Consider the following 15,148-nt stretch of genomic DNA (forward strand, 5'->3'; position numbering starts at 1 on the left):
AAAGAGCACAAGCAGGGTGAGGAAGAAGCAGACTCCTCACCAAGCAGGGAGTCTGATGTGGGACTCGATCCCAGGAACCTGAGATCAAGACTTGAGCCAAGAGCATATGCTTAACTAACTGAGCCACCCAGGCACCCCTATTTTTCACTTTTGAAAAGGTATTATACATGCATATATTCATGTGTGTAGAAGTATGTACAGTGATAAGTCTCCTTCCCATCTTTTCTCCCTGGAGACAACTTCTATTAAACTTAGGGAAAAAAGGACTAATATTTAGAGCAGTTTTAGGTTGATGGCAAAACTTGGGAAAGGTATAGAGATTTCCCATATAACCCCTGCTCCCCTCCCCACAGCCTCCACTTACCAACATCCCCCACCAAAGTGCTACATTTGACACAACTGATGAACCCACGTTGACACCTCATACCCACACAAAGTTCATAGTTTACATTAAGGTTCACTCTTGGTGGTGTACATTCTACGGACTTGGACAAATTTGTAATGACGTGTATCCACAATGACAGGATCATACAGAGTATTTTCATTGCCGTAGAAGTCCTATCTATTCATCATCCCTTGCTTCCCAAACAACTCTGGAAACTACTGATTGATTGATTGATTGATTGATTTTTTTTGCTGTCTCCATAGTTTTTGCCTTTTCCAGAAGGCAGTACAGTTGGAATCATACAATACGTAAACTTTTTTACAAACTGGCTTCTTTCACTTAGTGATGTGCATTTAAATCTCCTCTGTTAAACATTTTTATGTATCCTTCCTTGTTATGTATCCTTCCCTACATTCTAGCAAATCACATATTCTTTTTTCCTCATCTTCATATAAACAATAGCATATTATGCACAGTGGTCTGCAATTCCCTCCAACCATATATATTTTAAAATTGACTTTTTAAAAAATATTTTATATTCATTTATTTGAGAGAGACAGAGAGAGAGAGAAAGAGAGCATGAGAGGGGAGGTCAGAGAGAGAAGCAGACTCCCCATGGAGCTGGGAGCCCAATGCGGGACTCAGTCCCAGGACTCCAGGATCATGACCTGAGCCTAAGGCAGCCACTTAACCAACTAATCTACCCAGGCACCCAAAATTAACTTTTTTAAAAAAGATTTTATTTATTTTTTTTTGACAGAGAGAGAAAGAAACAGCAAGAGAGGGAACACAAGCAGGGAAAGTGGGAGAGAGAGAAGCAAGCTCCCCGCTGAGCAGGGAGCCTGATATGGGACTTGATCCCAGGACACTGGGATCTTTACTTGAGCCCAAGGCAGACGCTTAACAACTGAGCCAACCAGGTGCCCTAAAAATTAACTTTGAAGTACACTTTGTATACAATAAAATGCTCCCATTTTACAGGTACAGTTTGATTAGTTTTGGAAAACATCTACATTTGTGTAACCACCAGCACAATCAATCAAGATTTCCTAAATATATTCACATTATTCCATATTACTTAAAAGGCTTCATCTTCCTTCATTGTGGTTGTATAGTATTCCATCAACAAAATACACCATTATTTTGAGTTTTTTTAAATCTTATTTGAAAGTAATTTCAATTTATAGAAAAGTTACAGGAATAGTATAAAGATCTCCCATAGGGTGCCTGGGTGGCTCAGTCAGTTAAAGGTCCAACTCCTGGTTTCTGCTCAGGTCATGATCCTCATGGGGCACTGCACTGAGCTGAATGCAGAGCCTGCTTAAGAGTCTCTCTCTCTCCTCTCCCTTTGGCCAACCCCTCCCACTGCTGTGCACACACTCTATAAATAAATAAATAAAATTAATAAAAAAGATCTCCCATATACCCAGATTCACCTTTAAAAAAAACCATTTTGCCACACTTGCTTGTCCAGTCTCACTCTCGACACAAATACGCAATTTTTTTCTGAACCATTTAAGAGCAGAAAGTATGTATCATACACCTTTTCCCCATAAAGCTTCAGCATATACTTCCCAAGAACAAGGCAATTCGCATATCTCATCACAGTGCAATCACCAAAAGCAGGAAATGTCACATAGATTACATAAGAAAACACTGTATCAATCAACAATATTCCATTTCCAGTTGTCCTGATGATATCCTTTATAAAATATTCTCCCCTAATAGAATACCCAGTTCAGGACCAAGTTCTGCAATTTATTGCCACCTATCTTTAGTGTTCTATAATCTGCTTCTGTTTATTACAACACTAGCATTTTTGAAGAGTACGGGCTGGTTTTGTGGAATAGTCAAACAGTTTTTCAATGGGTTATTTTTAAAGGAAAACAGTTACTTATTAATGTATATACAATTTTATATTATTAAAAATGTCATGTGCCTCGGGGGCTCAGTCGGTTAGGCATCTGACTCTTGAACTCAGCTCAGGCCTTGATCTCAGGATTGTGAGTTCAAGCCCCATGTAGGGCTCCATGCTGGGTGTAGAGCCTACTTAAAAATAAAATACAGGGGCGCCTGGGTGGCTCAGTGGGTTAAAGTCTCTGCATTCGGCTCAGGTCATGATCCCAGGGTCCTGGGATCGAGCCCCGGGTCAGGGCTCGCCTCTCAGCAGGGAGCCTGCTTCCCTTCCTCTCTCTGCCTGCCTCTCTGCCTACCTGTGATCTCTGTCTGTCAAATAAATAAATAAAATCTTTAAAAAAAATACAAAGATAAAATAGATAAATAAAAATGTCATATAATTGAAAATAACCTAGTTATTCTATACCCTTACCTCAGTGGTTTTTTCTAATTTATTTAAGTAGAACATGTGTCTAGGTAGCATATTAGTCATTAAGGGCCACTATACAAGCAAATTACAATTATTTGAGAGTGGGGATAGTGGGATATACCTATATGCACTTTAGCCAAAGGGATACAGATGACTCAAATTAGAACCATCCTGTAGATAGTATATAGAGTCCAGGTGAAAATACCACTGATACAAATGGACCTCACTACCAACTGTAGGGCTAACTCTAAAAGCCATAAGAAATAGATCAATAATAATGGGGCCAAACTAACATTACTTTATAATAAAAAAGCAGGACTTCACTTGTCCCAATGGAAAAGTCCTACCAAGATAATACTCATTATCGCCTGATAACAGTTGCTCCCAAACCATGTGAATCCCAGTTCTTTCTTTCTTTTTTTTTTTTTAAGATTTTATTTATTTATTTGAGAGAATGAGAGAGAGGGAGTATGAGTGGGGAGAGGTCAGAGGGAGAAGCAGACTCCCTGCTGAGCAGGGAGCCCCACGCAGGACTTGATCCCAGGACTCCAGGATCATGACCTGAGCTGAAGGCAGTTGCTTAACCAACTGAGCCACCCAGGCACCCCCACTTCTTTCTATGCACATAAAAGCCGCCTTGCAAGAGAGCCAGCCAACCAGCTCTCTCAGTAGAAGCTGGAATTTAAATTAAAGAACTAGACTCCTCAGCACAAGGAACAATATATCACAACTTTTAATATAATATCTCATTCTGTAAGTTGTTAGAAAGTGGTTTTCTGTTGAGAAACAAAGTAAGTCTATGACCTCGAACTTCTGAGCATGTTGCAAATTAGCAAGCAAATAACGAGCCTTGGCTGGGGTGAGGGACAACACCAGTACCCAGAGTTGTTATGATATATTATCTGGAATGTCCAGTGTCACCACAAACGATGAGGCATTTAAATTCAAAGGAAAGTATGACCCACACCGTGCAAAAGCAAAACAGAAACTGCCTATGACAATGACCAGGTGTCAGATTCATCAGAAAAAGACTTCAAAAGGACAGCCATCCTCGCAGACTTAAGGGAAACCATGATTAAAGAAGTGAAGGGCTGAGTGGGGGGTGGGAGGGAGTTGGGAGTTACTGTTCAATGGGTAGAGTTTCAGTGTTGCAAGATAAAAAAGTTCTAAAGATTAAATACACAACAATGTACATATCGTTAACCCTATCATACTGTTCCCTTAAAGATGGTTAAGATGGGAAATTTGATGTTATATAAGTTTTTTAAGACTTTAAGCAGTTTAAGGTTCACAGCAAAACTGAGGGGAAACTACAAGATTTTCCAAATAAGCCCCGCCTCCACACATGCATAGCCTCTTTCATTCTCAACGTGCCCCGTAGGTACATGCAGTATAACTGAGGAACCTACATGGGCACATCATAATTAGTTAAAGTCCATAATTTACATCACATTCACTCTTGATTTTGTACGTTCTGTGGGTCTGGACAAATGTATAATGATATGTATCCACTATTATGGTATCATACAGAGTATTTTCACTGCCCTAAAAATCCTCTGCACTCTTCCTACCCACCACTTCCCGTCAACCCTGGTAACCACTGATCTTTTCACTGTCCTCATAGGCTTCAATAAACCTTCCACATGACAGTGACAGCTGGCTTAAGAGGCCTGCCTCTTCCACTCCAACCCTCAAATAGAAACTTTACAGTGGAGAAATGTGGCAGGCCTTACGTTAATTTTTTTTTAAGATTTTATTTTATTTTGAGAGAGAGGCAGTACAAGTGGGAAGAGGGGCAGAGAGAGAGGGAGAGAGAGAGATTCCCACGGAGACTCTGCATGGAACATGGAGCCTGAAGCAGGCTCAATCCCAGGACACTGAGACCATGACATGAACCAAAATCAAAAGTCGAACACTTAACTGACTGGCGCCAACTCTACATTAATTTAGTTAAGTCATCAAAGTTAGTATCACTTGTAATGAACAAATCAATATTTTATGTTATCTGATAATGGCACACTGAGGACATGTCACTTCTGCAGCATTCCTGCCAAAAGTGTAAAACCTAAATCTAATCAAGAACTATCAAATAAATCTTAATTGAGGAACATTCTACAGAATAGCTGAGCCTTCACTCATCATAAACAAAGATCAAGAACCAATGTTCACAGCATCAATGGCCACAGCTGCCAGTGGAAAGAGCCAAGATGCCCTTCAATGGATGAATGGATAAAGAAGATATGGTCCATATATACAATGGAATATTACCCAGCCATCGGAAAGGATGAATATCCAACTTTTGTATCAACATGGACAGGACAGGAGGAGATTATGCTGAGTGAAATAAGTCAGAGAGAGTCAATTATCATATGGTTTCATTTACTTGTGAAGAACAAGGAATAAGATGGAGGACATTAGGAGAAGGAAAGGAAAAGTGAACTGGGGTAAATCAGAGGGGAGACAAAGCATGAGAGACTGTGGACTCTGAGAAACTGAGGGTTTTGGAGGGGGGGGTGGGGGGATGGGTGAGCGTGGTGGTGGGTATGAAGGAGGGCACATATAAAAAATGAATGTTGGAACACTGAAAAAATATAATGAAATTAAAGAGTCAAAAAAAAAAAAACAGAGAAAGATTAAAGAAAGTGTTCCAGATTAAAGAAGACTAACAAGGGTGCTTGGGTGGCTCAGTGGGTTAAGCCACTGCCTTCAGCTCAGGTCATGATCTCAGGGTCCTGGGATCGAGTCCCACATGGGGCTCTCTGCTCAGCGGGGAGCCTGCTTCCCCCACCCCCTGTCTCTCTGCCTACTTGTGATCTCTGTCAAATAAAAATTTTCTAAAAAATCTTTTAAAAAAATAAATAAAAAATAAATAAAGAAGACTAAAGGAAAAAAAGCCGTAAAGAAAGTAATTAAGAGAAATGGCAAATTTTAATTATGGGTTGGAGATCAGATAAAAGTACTGTATCAATGTTAAATTTTCTAAATTATACTATGGTAATTTAAGGGGCTGTTCTTGCTTATAGAAGATGTGTGCCAAAGTAATTAGAGGTGAAAGACACGATGATGTCTACAACTTACCCTCAAATGATTTAGAAAATGATAAATACACAGAGATGCAATGATAAAGTAATTGTGGCCAAAAAAAACCCTGGCAATTGATGAATATGAATAAAGGCAATACTGGAGTTCTTTGTACTATTATTGCAGTTCTTCTGTAAATTTGGTGCCATTTAAATTTTAAAATCCATTGCAGCAAAAACCAAAAAACTTAACAAGGCCTACAAAGCCCTCAAGGAAGGACAGCACTTCTCAGTGTCCAGAGTAGACACTGGGGCTTGTGGAAAAGATATTGGACCATTTGTGGCCTAAATTGTGACCTAAATTAATGGAAGGTTAAGGTGTGCCACAGTTCTGATATGGTCGTGGGGTAGGGGGAGTGCACTGAGGAGGGAGGGTGGGCTTTTCTCTGGAGTATCTTAAAGTTGTGCCATGTTTCATGTTTGTCTTAGAGTCCTGGTGGGCTCTGCAAGGCAGTGAACAAACATATGTCACCTGGCTGGGGACAGGGATTACTGCACAAAAGAGGTTACATCTCACTTGCTGGGTGTCTTGCTGCCAGGAACCTGGGGGCCATTTTCTCCTCTTTTTACAGATCACTCTGGGCCAGCAGAGTCCAAAGTAGGCAGAATAGGGAGCTGGGAGAAATGGGAATTGAGTCACATGCCAGAAATCCTCATAGCCAGTCTGTGCAGATCCAACCTCACCTAAAAGGAAAATAAAAGCATCAATAGAAAATCCAGAAATAGGGGCGCCTGGGTGGCTCAGTGGGTTAAAGCCTCTGCCTTCGGCTCAGGTCATGATCCCAGGGTCCTGGGATCAAGCCCCACATCGGGCTCTCTGCTCTGCAGGGAGCCTGCTTCCTCCTCTCTCTCTCTCTCTCTGCCTGCCTCTCTGCCTACTTGTGATCTCTGTCTGTCAAATAAATAAATAAAATCTTAAAAATAAAAAAAGAAAATCCAGAAATAAACCCACAATTATATGGTCAATTAATCTTTGATGAAGCAGGAAAGACTATCCAATGGGAAAAGGATGGTCTCTTCAACAAATGGTGTTGGGAAAACTGACAGCAACATGCAAAAGAATGACACTGGACCACTTTTTTACACCATACACAAAAATAAATTCAAAATGGATTAAGGACCTAAATGGAGGCCTGAAACCATAAAAATCCTAGAAAAGAGCACAGGAAGTAACTTCTTTGTCATTGGCCATAGCAATTTCTTTCTCCTTGGCAAGGGAAACAAAAGTAAAAACAAACTGTTGGGACTATATCAAAATGAAAAGCTTCTGCACAGCACAGGAAACAATCAACAAAACCAAAAGGCACCTACAGAATAGGAGAAGACATTTGTAAAAAACAAATCCAATAAAGGGCTAGTATCCAAGAAATATATAAAGAACTAATAAAACTCAACACCCAAAACACAAATAATCCAATTAACAAATGGGCAGAAGACATAAACAGCTATTTCTCCAAAGAAAAAATACAGATGGCCAACAGACATATGAAAAGATGCTCAGTATCATTCATCATCAGGGAAATACAAATGAACAGCACAATGAGAGAACACCTCACACCTGTCAGAATGGCTAAAACAACACAACAACAGGTGTTGGTGAGAATATGGAGAAAAAAGAACCCTCTTGCACTGTTGGTAGGAATGCAACCTGATGTCGCCACTATGGAAAACAGCAGGGAGGTTTCTCAGAAAGATAAAAATAGAACTACCTTATGATCCAGCATTCACACTACTGGGTATTTATGCAAAGAACACAAGAACACTAATTCAAACAGATACATGCCCTCTGATGTTTATAGCAGCACTATTTCCAATAGGCTAGATATGAGCAGCCCAAGTGTCCATCAATTGATGAATGGATAAAGAAGAGGCGGTATCACACACAAGAACACAATGGAATATTATTCAGCCATAAGAAAGAATGAAATCTTGCCACTAGCAATGACATGGATAGAACTACTGAGTATAATGCTAAGCAAAATAAAAATAAAAAAAAAATAAAATCAGTCAGAGAAAAAGAAATACCATATGCTTTCACTCATATGTAGAAATAAGAACCAAAACAAACAAGCAAAGGGAAAACAAAAAGAAAGAGAGAGAAATCAAGAAACCAACTCAATTATAGAGTAGAAACTGATGGTTACCAGAGGGAAGGGGGTTAGGGGGATGAGTTAAATCAGTGATGCGCATTAACGACTGCACTTGTCCTAATGAGTGCAGGATGATGTATGGAGATGTTGGGTCACTATATTGTACACGTAAAATTAGTATAACACAGTTTGTTAAGTGGAATTAAAATAAAAACTTAAAAAAAAAAAAGCGTCAAGAACCAACGTCACCTGCAAGACCATGAAGAACATAGAACACAGGTATCCCGCAATCTCTGCACTCAGAGGGGCTTTGGAGAGATACAACCAGGCTGTGACTCAGGGGTCGCCTGGGATACCAAATTCACAACTGGGGCACTCCGCCTTTAACGTCTGGGCCTATAGCTTCCACTGAGACAACAAAGTGAAAACAACACCCCTATAGCCTTTCTGGCCAAGAGTATGGAGAATTCTCTTTTGCAGATATCTGTGCAGGTGATTACCAGATGGGACACTCCTGACTTTGCCATCCCCAGAGCCAAGGCTCCAGGAGAAGGTCGTTTAACTCCATGACACCTGGGAGTTCTAAGAAGCTACTGACCTCTTTGAGCTCTAGGACTTCTTAGATGCAAAGTGGGGCAGTTCTCTGGCAATCCACGGAGGGTCTGGCTTACCCTGGTGTCCAGAACAACCTGCCCATCCTTCTAATAACCCATCTCTTGACTCACTTTTGGAAAAGCCCTCTGAGTCAGAGGTGAAGGTGGTCTCATAGGAACATCTACAACAAAAGCGGGGAAACAAGACTCTGCCGCCTTTCCTCAATGTCCAAGCTACATTTCCAAATCCAGGGATGCCAAAACACAGCCTCACTCAGAAGACTCAAGTTCTCCACCACATCTCAAACCCAGGAGCAACCACTTACTAACTCCTCCCTCATCTCTCAAACCTAAGAAGGCACAGATCTAGCCACTCCCACAAACACCCTAGAACGGGAAGACCTAGATGGTCTCCACCCCCGATCCTCCCCACTCCACCATACCCTACCTCACTGTCCTCTCCCCACCAGCCTGGGGTTGCCATGTCCCAGCTTTCCCCAAAACCAAAATGCCTGGAGAGATTTATCCAACGGCTCCCGGTTTCTGCCCGCCCCCCCCCACCCAAGGATGCATTACAGCTTACCAACCTGGGAACACACAGTCGTAACCATCCCCCGCATCTCAGTGGAACCCAGAAGCCCCCTATGTCTCCCCCCAGACACCGCGAGCCCCGAACGTTCGGTTTTCCCCGGTTCCCCTTCACACGACCCGGGCACTCACCGCTATTCCCGCCGCCCTCGGCCCGTAAAACGGGGGGACTCACCTCTCTGGGCGTCCGTCTGGAGATCTTGGGCACTGAGGCCGCCACGAGACCTTCATGTGCCGCGTTCCCAGAACCAGCCCAGCCCACCCGCGCTGCAGACCCAGAAGGCCCGCAGCTGGTGCCCCGGCGCTAGAGGACGCGGGGCCTGCGGGCTGGACCACAACTCCCAGAAGCCCCCGCGGAGGCCAGGGGGCGCGCTCGGAGTCCCTTCCGGAGGCTAGAGACCCGGGCAGGTGAACTCGGGTTATGAGCAGGAGACGTCCCGCTGGTGAGGGCTGGAGCCAAACGCACAAAAACAGATACGTGCCTCCACCGTCTGCAATCAGGTGTTAAAAAATGCCTGGAATCACTCTATTCAGACGTAGCTGTATTTAAACTTATATCCTTTATGTGAATATTTTTCGTCATCTTAACTTGCTGTTTCAATCAAATATATATTGAACACGAAGTGTACTTCAGCAGTATTTTGTTCTACAGACCACTTATGTAATTGTCTTGTTATCCTTAGGTTGTTTCAAATTACTGGTATTACAGCCACCATCACTTGCGTTTGGCAGAGCTCAAAGGCAGGCAGGGGAGCAGGAAAACTTTAGAGCGAAAAAAGGAAGGCTTCAGAAATACACTGGAGGTTATTGGCATAAAGAAGCATTGCATATTATATGGCTGGTTTGGGGATCGAATTTGGCTTTTCTCTGGTTGGTCCTGAACTGAGAACAGAGGCGAGGGGTGAGGGGCGGGGAGGAGCTAGCAGTCATTGTCCAAAGCCTAAATGTTGTGGGCTGATCACTGCCAAGGTTGTAGTTTGGTTTCCTGATTGGAAACTAGTTGCTTGCTGCAAAGTTCGTAGGTCAGAATTCTGTTGTGATATATGATCTATCATTGTCTGTTTGAATATCCAGTCTGTCCAGTTTAATGGTTTCAAACGACAGCAATAATTTATTATCTTTCATAATTACCCTGGGTCAGGAATCCTGGAACACTCTGGCTGGACAGTTTGGGCTCAAATTTTTCATGATAGCTGAACCTGGAAAATTGTGCAGAGTTCCAAAAGCCACTGGAAGCTGGTGGGACATCTCTCTTATTTAATGTAACCTTAGGGTTTCTCCATGTGGTCTTTCTGTGTGGGCTAGTTTGGGCTTAAGAGTGTGGTAGCCTTAGACATCTTACACTGCAGCTCAAGGTTCTAGGAAAAAGTCCCAAGAAAGATCCAGTTGGAAGCTATATCACTTTTCACGCCTAGCCTCAGAAACACATAGCATCATTTCCACTGTACTCGCAATTTATAAGGCCCACCCAGCTTCAGTGGAAAGGGGAAACTGTCTGCACTTCCTGATGGGAAAAGTGGCAAGTGTCTGGAAGACCAAGTGGGACCAAAAATACAGTTGCACTCATTTCTGGAAAAAACAATTTATCATAAACTGCAAACAGATTGAAGCAAAAGAAGGAGTCTTAATTTTCGCTCAGTCATGAAGACTGGACATTTTTATTACTGAGTTGAAACCATTTGTAGTAGGTAGAAGTGATCAAAAAAGAAAAAATCATGATCTTTAAATAAATTTTACCGCAGGATCAGGGAAGATCTAGCTCCACTGAGCGTATTTAAAGTGACAATGAGAGACAAAAATGAAGCTATTTTCTGTTTACTCTCCTTGTCCAAGTAGATGTCACACAGGTAATGCCCACCCAGCCTAGTCAGAGCACTGCGCATGCGCACGGGTTGCCCGCAGGCTGCGTAAGTTCCTGGGTCCACCCCGAAGCCTGCTCTGAGGCTGCGACATCGTGGGGCCTGCAAGGACACCCTGACAAGGCCATCCAGAGGGGAGGCTGGGCACATGGCAACAGTCTTGACAGTCTTCAGCTCCCCGGTGATGGCTGTGCCTGGGAGCAGGAGCCCCAGCCCCCACACCCAAGACGCCTTTGTGGGGATGGAAAGGCTGAGGCCAGAGCTGCTCTGCAAGTCTGAAAATTGGGAGAAAAAGGTATTTGTACAAGAAAATGAAACAGAACAAAAATAAGACTCTTGGGTGGGTCTAGGATTGGTACTGACTCTTAACATCTTCATATTTTTTACTTTTTAAATTATGTTTGTTTTTTTAATCTCTTATGATTATAAATTCACAGGAAGTTGCAAAAATAGTACGTTCAGTCCTGAACCTTTCGCCCCGCTTCCCCCCAGTGACATATACTGTGATACAATATCAAAACTGGGAAACTGATTCTGTATAATACTGTTAACCAGGCTACACACCTTACTCCATTTTCATCAGTTTGTACATACGCGCATGTGTGTCTGTGTGTGCTGACAGCGCGGGACATGCTGACCTCATGTACAGATTCCCGTAACCACCACCACAGTCAGTTCCATAACCTCAGAGGAGCCCCATCTGCTACCCCTTAATAGCCACACCTATTCAACCCATCCATGTCCCTGTCCCCTGGCAGCTACTCACCTTTTCCCTGTCACTATAGTTTGGTCATTTTGAAGATGTCGAATAGAACCACACAAGGGGGGCACCTGGGTGGCTCAGTGGGTTAAGCCTCTGCCTTTGGCTCAGGTCATGATCTCAGGGTCCTGGGATCAAGCCCCGCATCGGGTGCTCTGCTCAGCAGGGAGCCTGCTTCCTCTCTCTCTGACTGCCTCTCTTCCTACTTGTGATCTCTCTCTGTCAAATAAATAAATAAAATCTTTAAAAGAAAAAAAAAAAAAGAACCACACAAGGTATGCCTTTTGATATTGGCTTTTTTTCCATTAAGCACAATGCCCTTAAGTTCCAGCCAAGTTGCTGCACCTATCGATAGCTAACTCCTTTTTATTGATGAGTATGATTCTATTGTATATATGAGTTCTGTGTTTTCTTAGATTCTGTCTGTGTCTCTTTGGCATCTATTTACCACAAGCCCAGTTGCATTAAGTATGTTTTCTTATTTTCTGTATTCCTGATGTTTGGGCATTTGGGAGCCTTACAGACCTGGAGAGAGATTCCCTCCCAGGTCTGGCCAATTCTTAGAGCTAGCAAGGGGCTTAGCAAGAAGCATGTCTTTTACATATAAACCAACCAAACTAGGGTCTATCAACCATCTCCTGATCTGCCTTATCTGTGCTAAATCATCCCAGGGTGAGATACCAGGCATCTAGAGACCTCTGCTATATTAAAATTCAATTGGGCAAAACTTAAAGATCTCCCTGGCTTTATTCCACATTCCTTGATTGGGTAGCACTCAATCTAGTAGGTAAAAAGGAGTTCCAAAGAGCCATACAAAGCAAGAGATTTTATGGTCAGAAGAGAGCAGGAACAAGAAAACTGTACTAGGCAAAAAAAAAAAAAAAAAAAAAAATCAGATTTGTTATTGCAAGGTTACTTTCCTTTAGGGGCAGGATGGCTAAAATATTGCGACAACAGCAGAGGGGGGTGAGGATGTGGAGAACTAGATCACCCATGTATTGCAGTATATATTATACAGTAATACAACACATCCACTCTTGAAAATAGTTCAGCAGTTTCTTTTTTTTTTTTTTTAAAGATTTTATTTATTTATTTGACAGAGATCACAAGTAGACAGAGAGGCAGGCAGAGAGAGAGAGAGAGAGGGAAGCAGGCTCCCTGCCGAGCAGAGAGCCCGATACGGGACTCGATCCCAGGACCCTGAGATCATGACCTGAGCCGAAGGCAGCGGCTTAACCCACTGAGCCACCCAGGCGCCCCAGTTCAGCAGTTTCTTATAAATCTCAAAATGCACTTACCATATGACTCAGCAATGGAACTCTTTTGCATCTATCCCAGAGAACTGAAAACTGTGTTTACATAAAGTCTGTACACGAATGTTCATATTAGCTTTATTCGTTATAGCCAAAATTTGGAAATAATTCACATATCCTTGAATGGAGAAATAGTTTTTTAAATTGTGGCACATTAAAAAAAAACAAAAATAAAAAACAAAAAGAAATTGTGGTATAGTCACATCATGGAATACTACTCAACCATTGTTATATGCAACAACTCAGATGGATTTCAAGGCAATTATGCTGAGGGGGTAAAAAAAAAAAAAAAGCCAGTCACAAGAGTCTATATATTGTATGACTCCATTTATATGGCATTCTTGAAATTTAAAAAATTATCGAAATGGTGAACAGATTAATAGTCACCAGGGCTTAAGGATGTGGGAAGTGGTGGGCATGGTTATAAAGTGGTAGCATCAGGGTGCCTGGGTGGCTCAGTGGGTTAAAGCCTCTGCCTTTGGCTCAGGTCATGATCCCAGGGATCTGGGATTGAGCCCTGCATCAGGCTTTATGCTCAGCAGGGAGCCTGCTTCTCTCTCTCTGACTTCCTCTCTGCCTACTTGTGATCTCTGTCAAATAAATAAATAAAATCTTTAAAAAAAAATAAAGTGATAGCATCAAGGTAGCCTTGTGGTATTAAACAGTTTTGTATATTGTGGTGGCTCTAAGAAACTTACACACATGATAAAATTATATAAGCACTGGGGCGCCTGGGTGGCTCAGTGGGTTAAAGCCTCTGCCTTTGGCTCAGGTCTTGATCCCAGGGTCCTGGGATCGAGCTCCGCATCGGACTCTCTGCTCAGCAGGGAGCCTGCTTCCTCCTCTCTCTCTGCCTACCTGTGATCTCTGTCACATAAATAAATAAAATCTTAAAAAAATAAAAAATAAAAGATTTTACACCTCTGCTCTAGTCAATTTTTTTTAAGATAGATAGGTAGATTTGACAGACAGAGATCACAATTGGGCAGAGAGGCGGGGGGTGGGGTGCGGTGGGGAAGCAGGCTCCCTGCTAAGCAGAGAGCCCCAGGGCTCGATCCCAGGACCCTGAGATCATGACCTGAACCGAGGCAGAGGCACCCTGCTCTAGTCAATTCTGATGTCCGTTTAATTTCTTTATAAAACGCCCCATACTTTGTCCAGATTTTCACATATGGTATAAAAATATCTATAGTACTTTTACCTTGAGATAAAATTCAAATACTATTATATTCACCCTTTTAAAGTATATTGTTCAGTAGTTTTTAGTATTTTCACAAAGTTGTACAACCATACACCACAAATCTCAGAACATTGTCATAACCCAGAAAGATAAAGTCCTTTTAAATATGTAGTCATTTCAATTTCACAGTATTGCCCATCTATCATCCTTATTTCCCCACACAAGTCACTAAAATGTCTTTTTTTGTCAAATAATCAAATTTTCTATTTCAGCTTGTCCACTTTTTTCATTTATTTCTGCATAAATAATGCCTTTCTCTACTCACATTTTAGACTTGTTTTTGCTTATTTAAGCTCCTTGAGTTTAGTAATGACCCCTCTAGCATTTTTATACATGCATAATGGTTTATAAAACTTCCAATACAACCTGCCATTCACAGGTTTTTCAATTGTGTGCATTTTCACTCACATTAAATAATATGTACATTAAGGACTTAGTTCCCTAACCCATGTTAATCAATAGGGAGCACTAAATTAAAATTCAGATATTTGACGGCTATCCTGTTGTTATGGTTTCTTCCATTCTGGTCAAATATTGTGGCCTGTATGTTTTCTGTTTTGGGGGGGGATTAATTATTAGGAATAATATTCTTATCTCTTCCTGTTTTTTTTTTTTAAAGATTTTATTTATTTGACAGACAGAGATCACAAGTAGGCAGAGAGGCAGGCAGAGAGAGAGGAAGGGAAGCAGGCTCCCTGTTGAGCAGAGAGCCCGATGCGGGACTCGATCCCAGGACCCTGAGATCATGACCTGAGCCGAAGGCAGCGGCTTAACCCACTGAGCCACCCAGGCGCCCTCTTCCTGTTTTTTGATAGCTGTGCTTTCAACTATTCATCCTATTCACAGGGTTTCGGTCTGGCATTAATCTTGTGCAGGCATAGAAGGTGGAGTCTGAAGGAAGACTATCCACAAAT

This window comes from Lontra canadensis, unplaced genomic scaffold (assembly GCF_010015895.1).
Source record: "Lontra canadensis isolate GAN:19392208 unplaced genomic scaffold, GSC_riverotter_1.0 scaffold125, whole genome shotgun sequence".
NCBI classification, from domain to species: domain Eukaryota; kingdom Metazoa; phylum Chordata; class Mammalia; order Carnivora; family Mustelidae; genus Lontra; species Lontra canadensis.